We start from the raw sequence: 14411 nt of genomic DNA, 5'->3' as shown, positions 1-14411 counted from the left end.
ATCATTTTCCTTCTTGTTTTATAGAGAACTTATTGCGTATCTCAGCCCAAATAAATTTTCCTTATTTTCAACCTCAAAGTTAAGTAACAATTGGACTATCATTTGACATTGTGTAGCATTTTTAATTTGTTCTTTTTAAAGATTTTTTTATTTATTCATGAGAGACACAGAGAGAGAGACGGAGGCAGAGACACAGGCAGAGGGAGGAGCAGGCTCCCTGCAGGGAGCCCATGCGGGACTCGATCCTAGGACTCCAGGATCATGCCCTGGGCTGAAGGCGGCTCTAAACCGCTAAGGCACCGGGGCTGCCCTATTTAATTTGTTCGAAGTGTATATCTTCCAGTGAGACTGTATGCTTTTCAAGGAAATAAACTTTTATTTTTGCAAACCTTATTGAGTGCTATATACATAAGGAAACCTTATGAGTGTTCATTTAAACAGAGAAAAGCATCCTATGTAAAGAACAGAATTATTAAGAATCTTAACTAAATAATATCCAAAAGGCCTATAAAAATGATTAACATTCATATTTACCTTGACTCAAAATTAGTGTCTAACACCTCTAACAAATTTTCCTGACTTTGATGATGGAAATTCTAATTTATTCTAATGTAAGTAACTATTCCATTGTCTTTTATTGCCAAAATATAAAAATAACTCCTGTAAGGGTTCCCAAATATTTTCTACGTTTATGACTAATTCAGACTACTTTAGAATTATATTTCATCACTAAGTACTTACTGTAGTTGTAGTTTTTGTGGAAAAAGTTGGATGTACTGTGGTTCAAGGAAACATATGAATTATGACTATTGTAGTGGCTGACAGCTGACTAGCTTTATTCCCACCTAATTCATCAGTAACTTCAATAAGTAGCTGGAAAGTCATAGGTTCCTGAATCCCTTGAAACACATCATACTGGAAATTCTTAGTGGTGGCCAGAGAAAGAGGCTCAACACCTAGTCTCTGAAGTACAAATTGATTATTTGTATTTCCTGAGAATGATGAGGTAATAAAACAGAAATAAAAGTACATTATATATTACTTCTATTGTCTGGTTTAAGTTCTTGCTTTAAAATATGTTTCATGATAATATGCTTCTAATAGTTATAAAATATCTTACATGGGTATCTTGTAAAATAGCACAGAAGTGACTTAATTAAAATCTAATGTCTTACCACTTTCCATTGAATATCTCAGCTGTTCCTGTGGAAAATCTTTGAACAGTTGAGCTGAATAAAAGGAATCCTAGTAGGGGAATAAATCTGAATTTCCAAATGTGGTGGATTTCATACAAGAGGTTCATCATTTATATTCAATAATATAAAAATATTCTCTGTTTTAGCTTATGTCTTAAAAATCTTGCCATATCTGGTTGATTTCTTGTTTCTTTTTATTGCTCATCATTTTCACCTTTATAATATCATTCGAGCATACTTTTACAATCCATCTTAATTATTTTACATTTGAACACTATATATTAGTGTTTCATTACAGAGGCATTGTTGTTTGGGGTTTTCCAGCAGTATAGTCCATGTTCCATTCTTAATTTTATGAATGAGGAATTAATTTTTTTTTAAAGTAAGGTCTACTCCCAACATGTGGCTTGAACTCACAACCTTCAGATCAAGAGTCACATGCTCTGCAATTGAACAGCCAGATGCCCTATGAATGAGAATTTAATTTTTTTAAAAATGTCTATTTCCTGCATATTTTTTCTAGGACAGGTACTCATGGCATTCTTGAGATTGCTAAATTTTAAAACTAGATCAGAAACTAAATGTTATTTATTTAATGTTATCAGAAACTATCAGAAATGTTATCAGAAAATGTTATTGGAAACTAAATTGTTATTTAGTTTCCCTTTAATCCAGAAGATACATGTCATCAAGTTTCCTCTTAAACAATTACTCAAAAAGAGTACTCACTACTTAAAACATATTTCACTATTGGACTTATTATAAATATTATTTTTTAACTCAAGCATTTTCTTTAGTTTAGGAAAATGAAGTGCCTAATTTCATTTATGCTTTCTTTCCTTTCCTTCGTAATATTTCTTAAACATTCTTGGGTTCCTTCAGTTTGAAGTCAGTTCCCTAAGGAGTCATGTGAGAGTGCAGAAAAAATTCCACTCTCTCTTTTGTCTTTCTTCCCAATGCATTGCAGCTTGCTTTGTTGGATTGTCCAGTGGAGATCATAAAGGGGTACTGTTAATATTTAAAAACTGGTTCACTAAGTACTGGTTTCTTTAAAATTAAAGCCTTGATAACCATATTACCCTGTAAATGAATCGTCCTTAGTTTCCCTTTCTCCTTCCAAATATAACCCAAAGTAGGGAAATATAGTATTGGTTCTTTCACAATTTCTCATAATTCTTTGTAATAGCAACTAATAATAACTATAATTAATACTTATTGAATGCTAGACTCTAAAATACCTACATTAATATATTTTAACTCCACATGAAAAATGTAGTATTATTATTATCCTAAAGCGGAAAGTGAAAAGAGATAAAATCGCTTAGACAGCTATAAAGTGTATAGGAACCAGAATTCTAAAATATGTCCAGAGCCCAAGCTTTTCACCTGAGAATACTAGTTTTCTATTTAATCATAATCAGTGTTTACACTATTACAATACCAGTCTACTGTGTTATGTGTTCTCATATAAAGTCCCTTCCACTCTTTAAAAGATATTCTGAATGATATTAATTCATTGAAAGAGGATTTTTCTTCATCTTTTAAAGGATCGTTCAGTTTTATGCACTCAAAGTATTTCCATTCTAAGAAACTATGGTTTGTGTTTTATAACTTCTTCATATTTGAGCTGAAATTTTAACAAAATCCCAAATAGAGTTTTCTTGCTAACTAGACATTTTTAATTAGCCAAATGCATTTTAAGTATTATAAACTGAACGTTGGTTATAAAACAATATATTTTGAATATAAATGTAGACATCTGTGTTTGTCTATGAAGGAAAAAGTCATTGTCCAGTATTCAATCTAAATTTTCATTTTTTTCTTTTTGTTTTTTTTCCATTGTTGTGGACAAGAAAAATACAGAGAGATATATTTGAAGAAAATGCACATATAAAACTGGATATAGAAAAGATATTGGAGGCACAAACAAAAATATCTATATAGTATATATGTGTGTATGTGTATATAGTGTGTATGTATATATGTGTATATATGCATATATACAACAAATTATATATATACACACAAAAGTACTATATATATAGTGTGTATACGTATATAATAGTAAATATGCTATATGTAACAAAATATGGCAACATATATAGCTAAACATACACAAACACATGCACACACATACACTCACACATGCATATCTATTCTCAGTGGCTCAAATCCTGTGATTGCCAAATAGCCAAGATAGTTTAGATGCTCAAAACTGGATGTTGGCAGAGTTCTTCACCTCTACAACTTTGCACAACATTCTCTCTTCACAGAAGATTCTTGTTCTACCACTTATTTTCCTATTGGATTTGTTCATTCAAATACCTTTTTTCCTCTATTCTCAAGTTACTCATTTGTGAAATAAAACAGATATAGTCCAGATATACTGGACTACTAATACTATTGATTTGAATATGCAGTAGTACTTTAATAAAGAATAGATAGGAAAATGTATTACTTAACTTTAAAGAGTCTGACAGTAAAGTGGTATAAAATAATACTTAGGAATCTAATGGCTTTATTTTGAATGTCCTAATATAGTACCATCATTGCAGGAATAGTGTGAATTAATGAAGAGACAACCAGGGTCGTTGAAGAATTTTGAGAAAAAAAAGAAGCTCTCTGCGGTTACAAGGACAAGATTAAATGTAAAGACATGAGATAATTAATTGAGTTGAAATTATTCATGAATTTTCTTGTAAAGTTTTTTACCTTTAAAAATTAATCCATCTCACAATATTAATGAAGAATTAACAAACCGAAAGATAGTAAAAGCATTACCGGAAAGGATAAAAGGTAAGGACCAACACACAGTCCAGTCCTCAGATGGAAGCTGTCTAAATAGTTTAGTAAAAAAAAATCTTCCCATGATAATCTGAGGCTTTTATTTATTGGTGGCTTCCAAGTTCATCTCTTGACCTTTTTCCTACACCTGTATTTTTCAACAATCTTTGAAACCTCCATTATGTTTTTGAACTTGAAGAACACATTGGAAAGAAGAGTTCTTCCTTTTCAAACATTGTTATGGCCAGCCTTTAAGTTAGTTTTTAACACTGAGCACAAGGGGACTGTGCCAAGCTTGAATCATCAGCTCCTATTTCTGGGGTGTTGTTTCTATGGCTTGGCATTTAATATATTACGCCAATGTTCCTTGTCAGAATTAATTTTGGCAAAAGACCATCATTATACTGACTCCAGTTACAGAATAATGTAGCACATTCACTTTTCTAAATGTTCCCAATTAAAATATTAGAAGTATAGCTATTGAATTATGGAAATTTCCTCAATCTGAAGTCTACAAGAGAGAGAAAAACTTAGTTTTAGCTGTTTTTATATTTCAAAAATGTAAAATTATTGAGCTTTTAGAATGTAAGAAGCTCTTTCCACTAAGAAAAAAAAATGGTAGTTAATGTTTCACCTTGCTCTTAACTTTCAATACAAAAATATAAATAAAGCAAGGTAACATAATTCATAACACTATTGCTCATAATCTAGAATTTTGCAATATGTATTTATTAACTAAAATTCAATAACTAAAAACAAACAACTAATTTATCTGGGAAATTCTCCCAAACCTATTCCCAATTATAAACAAATAAGATTATCTTTAAGAAATAAGGAAAAGTTGGCTAGAAGGCTTTACGTCTGAGGATAACTGCTTGGATACTGTGGGCAGCAAAGATATTGGTGACCATGAGATCTCAGTGGCTGCTCAGAACCCCTTCCTATGTGGTCTACTCCAGGCTGTTTGAGCTCCAGGTGCCAGACTGAGGAGCCTGGAGCGAGCTTCTCCCATCCTGGCAGCATGGGCCTGGATGAGAATATAGTGCACGATCAAGAACATACCATGAAGCATCTAAAAGATGTCATTAACAAACCAGAGATGGAGATGTCTTCACAAAAACTGCAGCTCTGTTATTTAAAATGCTTGATTATGATGGCGATAATTTATGGGATGGCCTAGACTTTTCCATAGTCATCACTTGGGTCCATTAAGACAAAGAGAATGAATAGACACCACCAAAGAGTGAAGCTGAGCTGATTAACTTGATGGGGTTTTGAGAAAGAAAGATAAGAACAATAATAAATACATTGACCATGTTGAATTTGCAAAATCACTGCGGGTGACTTTGTTTGGCCATCTAGTTTTATGTAAATGTCACCCATTATAGTGTGATTGAACACTTTGGGTAATGCAAAATAATGCATTTGAACTACTGCTACAGTATTTTATATAAACGTGTAGCAGTTTATTACACTAGAGTGAGAAAGAGAAATCAAGATAAATAGAAGAGAAATGGGACATATTGTAGTCCTCAAGTACTGTTAAATCTCTTATTGGACAAGGGTTTGGTGAATGAATCCTTTTAAGAATGATGGATAACTGGGGCAGCCTGGTTGGCTCAGTGGTTTAGCGCTGCCTTCAGCCCTGGGCCTGATCCCGGAGACCCCGATCAAGTCCCACATCCGGCTCCCTGCATGGGGCCTGCTTCTCCCTCTGCCTGGATCTCTGCCTCTCTCTCTCTCTCTCTCTCTCTCTCTCTCTCTCTCTCTCTCGTCTCTCATGACTAAATAAATAAAAACTAAAAAAAAAAAAAAAAAAAAAAGAACGTTGGCTAACTGGATCAGAGTAAGCAGGAACTTGACTATGCAATACGCCTCATCTCTTGGTTTTTATTCATGTTACCTGAAAAGTGAGACAGACTGCCAAGTGGACATGCTTCTCAGTAACAGTGAAGGAATGGTATGGATGCCAAATGCTTCCCCTGGTGTGTCTCGTGTCTTCAGGTAAATGCGGTCAGGATTTTGCAAAGTTCCCTGGGCCCTAGGCAAGTGAGTATTAGAATATTTCAAAAGCCACAACATAAGAATGTCAGATACCAAGTTCGGGAGCTATAGTCGAAGATTCTGTATCTTCTGGCCCTTTGGAAACGATACACCACTAACCTAAGTGATTAGCATTATTTTAGTTTTTCAGTATTTAATAAAACTGCTGCCTTTTATTTTATTTATTTTATGTATTCTTAGGAGACATGTCAACTTAGGAGAGAACTTAAATTGAAAAATGTTCTTTATTCTAATCCTTAGCAAGTGTTTTAGCTTTCCTAATATTTGTATTTAACCCTTATTTCTAGGGTTTGTTTTTATGGTTTAGAAACTATTAGGAATGCAAGGACTTTATCCTTTCCGTTTGGTGCAACGGGAGTGAAGCTACTAACTGGTCTTGCCTAAGTGAGGAGGAGAAGATCAAGCCCAGAGATAACCTGATGCAAGATATATTTAGAAGGAATGGCATTTAAAGTACATCTTCTAGCTTAAATATGTAAATTATTTCAGGTCAGGAAAGATTAGAAAAGGCCTGAGAACTTTTAACACTGTGAATCTCAGTAATGGTTGAAACTTATAATTGTAATTCATAATTTGGTTTACTGGTTGTGGTAAACATGCTGTGATAGAAAACCTGAAATGATGGTTGAATGAGGAAAAACTGCATAAAATTTTCTGTAAGACATATAGAGACCTATTTTCTTTATTAAAGTATTCTTATAAGTAAATAAAATTGCACAAGTAACTGTGCAATCAGAATTGAATTGTAAACTATTGTTATAATACCTAGTTATTTTGAAAGATATATATAATAAATCCTGGATATATATAAAACTGATGAAACAAACAAACAAAAAGAAGAAATAAGAAAAAGTCATTTTTTAATTTCTCTCTTGCTAGTGTTGAAACCAAAGCTATCTATATTTTCTTATTTTTTATTTCGGAAATTATTCTCAATATAGAAGTAATTCTTAAAGATATTTAATATCTTTATTTTACATTCTAGAGATAGATTTTCCTTAAATGTAGAATGTATATTGTTAAAATACAAATAAGGTAAACTCTCAGTCCCTAGCTATGAACCATTTTCTTAATATAAATTGCAGTTAAATGAAAAATCTCAAATGGGAACTTAACTAAGTTAACTAAGTTAAGCAAAATTTCTAATAGTAACTGTGCTATACTAATAGTAATGCCATGCTAATGTGGGTGCTATAAGCTGATTTTTATTATGCAAAACAGAATAGTAATATAAAATAATAAAACTAAGAATTAACTCTGCAAGAGGAAATTAAGAGCTTATGTATCTTTAAACGGGGAATTCTCTCACCTTCAGAGAAGGTGTGAGTCTTTAATTTCTAATTTAAAATGCTAGCCAATTATTTGCATGAATATTCATGCAATTCATGGAGAGAAAAATAGAGTTATATATTGTCCAAAGTGTTTTTAAATCTTGCTTTTCATAGATAGATGAAACAAATAATGATAGTATTCAAGAAATGTTGGGATGCCTGGTTAGGGCTCATTTAAGCAACCAATTCTTGATTTCAGCCTAGGTCACAATCTCAGGGTCATGGGATAGAGCCCCACCACATGGAGCCCTGCCTTGGGCTCTTCTCTGGGAATGGAGCCTGCTTGGGTTTCTCTCTGTTCTTCCTCTCACGTGCACATGTGCATGTGTGTATACTCTCTTTCTCAAATAAAAGAAAGAAGAAAGAAGGAAGAAGAAAGAAAAAAAGAAAGAAGAAAGAAAGAAAGAAAGAAAGAAAGAAAGAAAGAAAGAAAGAAGAAAGAAAATATGTAAAGACTTTTAAAATATACATTCTGCAAACTTTATCACATGCAAGTTTGTGACAAGTTCTTCAAGTTTTCATTTTTAGTCCCTATATAAATTTATACACACCAAAAGAGAGAGAGAGAGAGAGAGAGAGAATGATGAATTCACCAAATGGGGCAGAGTGATTTGCAAAATTTCCATTTCATAAAATGATAAATTCTAGTGACAAATTACACTGCGTTTTATGTAATTTTAATTGTATTTTATACAAAGCCTCTCAACAACTAATCTGTCATCAAAAGTGAAGCATACTAATACCTATAAAGATTACAAACACAATTCTTCCATTTATTTATTTTATTATGATTTTATTTGTTTATTTGAGAAGGAGAGAGAGAGAGCACATGCGTGGTGTGGTGGGGAGGGGTAAAGAGAGAAGGAGAAGCAAACTCCCCATTGAGCAAAGAGCCTGTCATGGCTCCATCCCAGGGGCTAAATCTAACAACCTAGAGATCATGATCTGAGCTGAAGGAGATGTTTAACCAGCTGAGCCACCCAGGCACCCTATTTAGATAGCTATTGATAAGAATCATCTGGGACACACATTGAAGTATCTCTTCAAAAAAAATAATAATAAAAAAGAAATATCTCTTCAAGTTAAATATTAATATAACTTACAAATTTAAAAAATTCAAAAGGAAATTCAGGGGGAAAATGGTAATGCTTACGCAGAGACTGTTGGGAATAATTCTTAGAAATTTTAATCAAAGTGCATAATTTTTACCCTACAATGTTTCTCAATACCTTGACTATGTACACCAGTAATTCCTCAGTCAGTGAGTTGTTGCAGAATTACCTTCATAGATTAGTTTAAGTAGTCAAAAAGTCTGCTTGAGAATTTTGCTTTGTGCCATAATCAAACCAGTTTCCCTGAAGGTCTGTGCTGCAGCAAATGAGTTGATTTTAGATAAAATATGATGATTAATGCATTCATGGTCTCTACATAAGCAATATTTTATGATGAAGACAGAAAGAAAAAGAGAAATTGGTACTCAAATTTATAAGTGAATGCTAAAGCTAGACAGGACCATATCAGCACTGAGGTCCTGAATCTCAGACCTGAAGCTAAAAAGCTGAACCTAACTAAGCATTGTAAGCCAGGTTCCATGAAGAAGATTATGGTGGTTTTTAATGGATAGTTAGCTCTTCCTCAAAACAGAAAAAGTAAATCTTTTTGGAAGAAAGTGTACCTAATTTTCACTCCCATGTTCCCTAAGAGTGAGATCATTCACATTTGAGTGAAAAGCAAAGATCGCATAGAGAAAAAAGCCTAATGAGAAAGCATTTGCTGAAACAACCAACAAGAGGGCATTCCAATGAACTCTTACTGTTGGCAGAGATCCCCATCCATCCTCAGTGGTGTCTGGTTTCCCTGATGTCGTCAGAGAGATTCCTATTCCATCTTGCGGCAGAATGAGCGTATCTGAGCTAAGAAATGAAGAATCTGGGTCATTTTCTTCTGTTGAATAGGGAAACATAGATAAATTGCCATTTGTTCCTCAACTCCTGGGGTTCCAAACAAGTATGTCTTCTTAAAAACTTTGAGAGTTCTCTTTTGGTTGCTTTCTGTGTTATTCTGGGGTTTACAATTGTGTTTAAGAAGAGAAGGGCAGGAAGAAAGAGGATTATGACATTTTGACTGGAAGTTAACAAGCCAGTTTTGAAAATGTACCTAATAATTAGTCTATTCTTGAAAATTTCCAGAGACAGAAGGCTGGGAGAACATTCTGGAAGTTAGAGAGAGCATCTTAACTTGTAATCACTTCCAGGGTATGTTTTGCCCAATCATAAATTTCCCATTCACCAAACTTTTTTTTTCCCTCTCTGTGAAAAAAAAAATGAGGCTAACAAATTTGTCCTGTTATTTTTTTTCATTATAAAATCACATTGAGATTTTTTTTCATCTTTGTAAAAAAGTTAATTTCATATTCTTTCTACAAATAGTGTATCCTGGGCTTTCTGTGAGACAACTTTGGCCAAAACTTGTGTCCATTTACTTTCATATAGTCCTATGAAATGTCTGCCCCCCTCCAAAAAAGGAAAGAAATATCTGCCCAAACCAGTGACTCTGCCTCAAATGAAATAAAGGAGCTATGAATTGATCTCATTATTGCATCATTTCAGCTATAAAAAGATCTGTATGGAAGTCAAATTTACCCTATTTTCATCCTATGGGAATCTCAAAAAAAAAGAGATTGATATAAAATTTGATCCAAAACCCATGACAGAGAGTGCAAAGCAGAAATAAAGGTAAATGTGTTCTAGAGGGATCATTTTACAAGCCAGTCAATGGACTTTTCATTTAGAAAAAAAAAAAATCTCTTCAAAACATGAGCACACAATGAAAAATTTCAAAACACAAACAGAAATAACTCTTTAGGAAATGATATAATTATCTGAAAGGGACAATATGTTAAGTATACTTAAATTTGCTAAAATAAAATTTTTAAATATTATAAATTATAAGCAAAGCATAAGCCCTATTAAAAATACAAGACTTGATAAATGCCACTTTTTTCTTTCATGTGGAAATATTAATAAAGATCATGTAAAAAATATAATTTTATATAAGGGTAGAGTTTATGCTAATTGTATTTTATGATCTTATCATTGACATCTTCTCTGCCTTAGTAATTATGAGCAAATGCAATAAATAAATAATTTCCCAAATATGACCTTTCTATTCTCTCTATATAGAGGCAACTTCTTAGAAATTAAGATAAATTTGCTACCATCGTACAGTTTTACTTGAAAGGAAACATAAACACTCACCCACAATACCACACAATACAGGAAACCAATGAAAGTAATGGTTTTTCTCTCCCCCGCCCCCTTCGGTCTCATACTGGTTTATTTTGCAAAATAACAAGACAAGGTAAGAATCTGTATAAGGTTTACTAAGAGAGTGAGAAATAGTACTTCAATTATTCATTAAATCTTCCCCTTTAGTTCAACCATAATTTTTTAGAAATTAGGATAAAAGACTGGATTATAGCCCTTAAATGGCATAGTGGGATTCAAAAGCCATGCCTTTATTATGTTTTTCTTCTTAGTTTATGGGATCAATTTTCCACATGGTATTTGCAGTTCTTACAGGAAAGTTTGTATTTTGGCTTTCTCTCTTGTAAAACACATGTTCTTGAGTTCTTGGAATCTGATTGAACATCCTCTGTCTCAGAGGATGCCCAGAAGGCCGTTTTTATGTTATCTCTGGGGGTTATACACGCACAGCCTCCAGCCAGAGACTGGGCTTTAATTATTTTAACTTAAGAGAGCTTTTCAGTTGTGGGTGGGCACAGACATAATTTTCCCTTTGTTTTTTTTTTTTTCCTCATATAGATTGTTTTTGAGCCAAAATAACAAAAAAAGTAAGAGTAATACTTCCCACCCATGCTTTCATCATGCTGTTAAGATTTCTGCATCGCGAAAAGAAAAAGTAAAGTAGTTTGGATTAAACAACAATAGCATTGAAAATAGAAGCAAATTCATATTCAGGTTCAAGAAATAACAAAAATAAAACCCCAAACCCCCCAGGCTTTATTTCTGCATTTTCTAGTCTTAGCCAAAGAATAAAAAGAGAAAACTCCGAAAGCAAAGCTCTTGTGTGGGTATATGTATCCAACGTTGCTGTCATGCTAATGTTCAGAATCTCATGAGAAATCTTGGTTTCCATAGTGAGTGCAATTGTATGTCTGACACACTGCACTAATATAAGATGGTATGAACGTTGACAGACTATATAGAAAGCGAAAAGGCACTGAAGCCAACATAAGAGTATCTGCTAAATCATAATCTGGAATTTCCTTTGTTATGGTCTGGCAAATTTCCCATTATCAAACTAGAGTAAAAATAGTAGTACTACTGGGGATTATCCAGTATTAACTTGTCCAAATTTTTTTCTTGCTCCTTAAGCTTCCAATACCGTTTGCCTCTTTAAGTATCTGACCCTGTCCACGCTAATGAATAATCAAGAGCATTCAAGATTAAGACCTTTATTTTTTCCTTTAAATTAAAACTTTATATGGCCATTTGTCCATTTTTAATAAAAATATACTGCATATGTATCATAATTTACCCTTTACAAAGTAGAATTTCTCAAGCATGCTTCAGAGCAGTTGTGAAAGTTAGATGGGAAAGAAACTATTCTGCTTGTTTGATGAAAAAGGAAACAGAGGTGCAGAGTAGTAAATGGCTTGGCTAAGTAACTAGTCTTAGTGATCAAACTACGGATTTCTGCCTACCAGCTTACGCAATCTGGAGTCACAATTTTGAGTCAAAATCCTGTCCCTGTCACATCTTCCTGGGCAAGGAACCCCTGAGGTCCTTAACTGTAAATTTTTAATACAAACTTCCTGTGTTTAGATTTTTGTGAGATAAAAGATTTATGATATGCAAAGCATTTAGGACAGCACTTTTATAGTACATTCTTAATAAATGCTAACTATTGTTATTATTTCTTAAGAAATAATGATTTTTTTTCACTTGTGTGAAACCTTAGTACTCTTACTTGTAACTTAGATTCCTTCCCCCATGCAAGCAATTTACCCACGCCCTACCTTGAATCTTTTTGTTTCTTTCTACCAACATGATCAGGACTCTCATTATATGAGAAAGCAGTCATTGTTAATCCCTCAAGCATCATCTTTTTCTCCCTCACTTTTACTCCCCCGCCTTTTTTTTTCAAAAGACACATACCATATGACTTTCTAGCTGGAAACGACCTATTAGTTCCATCACTCTTGTTTTTACAGGTTAGGTACATAAAGCACAGAGCATTGAGCGCTTTGTGCAAGGAGAAACAAGGCACCAACCTAGAGAAGCAGACCAAAGCCCTGAAACCTGGTCAGGTCCCTTGAAGAGACCAGTGGTCTTTCACACACCCATACTTTTCCTGCTCCCACTTGTATGCTGCAACTTAGTCACCAGTTTCCTGACTTTGGGATTTTGTTCCATAACTAAAAATTAAGACTTTGACTCACTCTTTTCAGCATGTAACACTCTCGATTTTCTTTTGCATATTTGCCTTCGAATGTAATGCACAATATTGAGTTTCCTGCTTTATTCCTCCTTTTAAAATGCATTCCTTTAAGGTTTCAGGTCTCACATTTGGGTCTTTAATCCATTCTGAGTTTATTTAGTGTATAGTGTAAGAGAGTGGTCTGGTGTCATTCTTTTCTATGTGACTGTCTAGTTTTCCCAACACTACTTGAGGAGATGTTTTTTTTCCAATTGCATATGTTTGCCCTCTTTGTCTAAGTTTAGTTGATCATATAATTGTGGGTTTATTTGTGAGTTTTCCATTCTGTTCCATTAATCTATGTGTCTATTTTTGTGACAGTACCATACCGTTTTGATTGCTATAGCTTTGTAATATAACTTGAAGTCTGGACTTGGACACCTCCAGTTTTTTCTTTCCAAGATTACTTTGACTATCCAGAGTCTTTTGCGGTTTCATACAAATTTTAGGATGCTTGCTCTAGTTCTTACCGGAGCTAAGAGAAAAGCAAAGATTATCTATTAGAGCTTTCAGAGAGAACATGACTCTGGTGACACCTTGATATTGAACTTTAAGACTCCAGATTATGAAAGAATATACTTCTATCGCTTTGGGCCATCTAGCTTGCGGTACTTTGCTATGGCAGTTCTAGGAAACTAAAAGCAGTGAACAGTTAAATACAGTATTTAAAACTAATAGGATGGCCATATTTCTCATATTTGCAGAAATATTTACAGATTACTAGGAAATGGTTGATATAGATTATATCTCATCCCCCAAAATTGCAATATAATTTAAAATAATTAACACTAAATGTTCAAGTTAATGCATCTAAAATAAAATATAAAATAATAATAATATATGAATTTATATATTCATATGTGAATATATGAATGAGTATATGCATTCTCATTCAGGAAATAAGTATACATGTATTCATTTAAAAGCATGTTATATATATGCCTATTTGTTATCAACTTTGCTCAAATTGAAATTAAATTTAAAATTTTGCATTTATGACTAACAACATATTAGAAGGAATAAATCCTGTGACTTATCCCCTCTAACTTGGCAAAAGAACTACTTACAGAAGATTTTTTTAAATGTCAAGACAGGAAACATCATTTTATGTTCATTTTTATGTCTTCTGTGGTTCTTATTTAAAGTAATCATCAAATCTTTCTCCTGTTCAAAAAATTGCATTTTCCCAGAAATGCACTGGTTTCTTGTAATCATATATAACAATCTTGTATAACATTGAGTCATTACCCCCAGGACAATCATATTCCAGTAAAAATAAAATATGAGGACATTAGAGACAGCCTTCATTTCAAGAAGTTGATCCCATAAGTCGCTTAATATTGGAATAAACATACCAATATACATAATAATTTTAAGATTGCACAGATATTTCACCTCAATTTTTGTGATTTTTCAAAGCACATTATTTAGTATCTTTTATTATTGTTGAAGTTGAAATAATGTTTACTAACATAAATAATTATTAAATTGTATCAAGAAACTTCCTGGGTTTCTTTTTATTTTATCATTCAGT

The 14411-nt window shown here is 33.1% G+C and overlaps 1 pseudogene; it reads left to right on the top strand.

Annotated features, from left to right (window-relative positions):
• Positions 1-5043: 5043 nt before the first annotated feature.
• On the top strand, positions 5044-12716 carry LOC140613245 (multiple coagulation factor deficiency protein 2 homolog pseudogene; annotated as a pseudogene).
• The last annotated feature ends 1695 nt before the right edge of the window (positions 12717-14411 follow it).

The sequence above is a fragment of the Canis lupus genome, chromosome 21 (genome assembly GCF_048164855.1).
Source record: "Canis lupus baileyi chromosome 21, mCanLup2.hap1, whole genome shotgun sequence".
In the NCBI taxonomy this organism is placed as follows: domain Eukaryota; kingdom Metazoa; phylum Chordata; class Mammalia; order Carnivora; family Canidae; genus Canis; species Canis lupus.
The sequence above is the reverse complement of the archived record's forward strand: the minus strand, read 5'-3'. Positions and strand labels throughout refer to the sequence as shown.